General features: G+C 37.7%; 1 protein-coding gene across 3 annotated transcripts in view; it reads left to right on the top strand.

The window, feature by feature from the left end:
* The window catches only part of LOC136831332 (uncharacterized), a 237,997-nt gene that overhangs the window by 164,900 nt on the left and 70,597 nt on the right, over window positions 1-2,500 (top strand). The gene's annotated exons all lie outside the window — the stretch shown is intronic.

The following is a 2,500-nucleotide window of genomic DNA, read 5'->3' as shown; positions in this document are numbered from 1 at the left end:
TGGTACTCGAATCATGCCCCTGTTATGTTTCCGAAAGTAGTGGTCAGCGGTGTTCGATTGGGCCGATGATTTCAAATGGGTAAACTTTGGGTCGCTTGGCCGTCGTGCTTAATGAAGTGGCTATTGTATTTTTTCTTATCAGTTTTTGGTTGTCGAAGTCATGGGCATAGATTTATTCATTTATTTCTGTGACTGGTACATGTTTTGTCTATTAAAGATAGCTTAAAATTCTAACTTTATTATTACTTATTATCGTTACCGATATCAATAACCTTTGCCTGTAGTCTGCGAGAATCTCTCTCTCTCTCTCTCTCTCTCTCTCTCTCTCTCTCTCTCTCTCTCTCTCTCTCTCTCTCTCTCTCTCATATATCAAATGTAACAGAGTGGCGATGCAACAGTTGCATTTCCCTCTGAGGCTTTACGAGGCAGGCACAGCAACGCTTACAGGCGACAATATATGAGGCAATGAATATACAGTTTAATCCTCGGGAACTCCGAGGCAATTTAATTCCCCTGCTCTATAGAGAATCAAAGAAACTCGTCATATTATGCAAGACTGTATGACACTTTCACTGTTCACTCTTCAGATCTGTGTGACTTATTGCTGTTCACAAGACTCAAAAGGTATGTTGCAATATTCAGCAACTTTTAAAAGGACACTTTCATCCTCACACATTTATCCGGTTTTGATGTGCTTATGAGAAGGGGCTCGAGGGTTTTGCCCGTCCGTTCTCGAAACCATGAGAGATTATACACGGCAAAAAATAGAGAAAAGTGTTAAACAATTTTTCAGCAAACCTTAGCGGTCTATTGCAAGTGATAATATTAGAAAATGCGATGCATCACTACCCTAATACTATTCTTCTTGCATTTTGATACATTTTTATCTATTTATCTATTTATCAATTTATTTTTTATTTTTTAATAAACGGTAGGCTACCTCTTCTTTCTGTATTTCCCTTTACTTCATCTTATTTCTTCCTAATGAACACCATATTCTTTGGAGTCGTGAATCTCAAGTCAGTGGCCTCTGTGGGCTTGTTCCATATGAATAGGTTTCATCTACTGAATAATAATAAAAATAATAATAATAGAGTAAAATTAAGGGTAAAATGTAAGCTTGTATATTTTTACATCACTGATTTTTTCCATCTTCTCTATTCCAATGAACACTTTTCTATAACTAATGCGTTTGTGACGCCATTGCTTGTTCAAAAAGTAAAAAAAAGAAATAACTGCAAGCCAGGTGAGATGGAGAGAAAAAATTTATAATTTTACCAGTAAATTTGAGAAGTTATCATCCTCTCTTATTCGTTCTCTTAAAATGTTCCTCAAAAATCTTGTGGCGAAGTCAAACCAAAAAGACTTTTTCCGTGGCACTTAATTCGTTCGTCAGGAGTGACTGTAAAACTGAATATGTAAAGATGTGAGCCTCTAACATTTCGACAGCCGTGTAGCGTAATTGGGAATAGTTAGTGCGAATAATTATTCAGGTAGTGTTGAGCGCTCTAACCAGCCAGGACGATAAAAAAAAGTTGAAATGCGGTTATGGCATGTTAAAGAACCTCTGTCTTTTACTCTAACAGGCTGGCCTGGCGGTGAAACCTCTCTCTCTCTCTCTCTCTCTCTCTCTCTCTCTCTCTCTCTCTCTCTCTCTCTCTCTCTGCCACCAGACTCAGATCAACAGACTACCGCACATTGCGCTTTCCATTTCTCAGACTGTATAGAAAAAAAATTATCTTTTCCCAACCCCTCAGCCGTGTGTTGCATGCATGCCAAGCATTCTTTCCCCAACCATGAATGCAAATGAAGAAGAAGATGAAACAGCCGGCTCCTCCAAGAATGGCTCCTTCTGGAGAGATGGTTTAGGAGGAGACTGAGGATAGACAACTCTACGTTGTTAAGATCTTTCATTCATTTGTGTTTTGTACGTGTGAATGGGGTTTTTCTTTATTTAGGGTGGTTACTATGTCAGATGAGGATTTTAAGATATCCAGATGAGACATACACGCACATATACACACAAACATGTGCAGTATATATATATATATATATATATATATATATATATATATATATATATATATATATATATATATATATATATATATATATAAATGGATGTATGTATGTGTATGTATGTACCAGCATAACTCTAAAATGCATTGAGCAATTTCAACCAAACTTGGTATACATATCACTTACTAGCTGGAAAAGAGTACTGTGGGGGTAAGACATCACTAGCACCAAAGGGCACCAAAGGAGGTCTGGGTGGAAAGAGCTTCCTTGAAACAGGGCTGGTTCTGCCCATAGACTTAGTAACTAAATAGACTCTATGCGTTTATCATACCTCATTTTGGCATACATATGACTTACTAAATGGAAAAGAATACTGTGGGGGTAAGACATCACTGGCACCAAAGGGGGCGGGGGTGGGAAGGGGGTGACATGTAAAAATAACCAAAAATGACAGATATTAGTGTCTGATCCATAGTTTTTG

The sequence above is a fragment of the Macrobrachium rosenbergii genome, chromosome 48 (assembly GCF_040412425.1).
Source record: "Macrobrachium rosenbergii isolate ZJJX-2024 chromosome 48, ASM4041242v1, whole genome shotgun sequence".
Taxonomy (NCBI): Eukaryota; Metazoa; Arthropoda; class Malacostraca; order Decapoda; family Palaemonidae; genus Macrobrachium; species Macrobrachium rosenbergii.
Note: the sequence above shows the minus strand (reverse complement) of the source record. Positions and strands in the feature narration are given on the sequence as shown.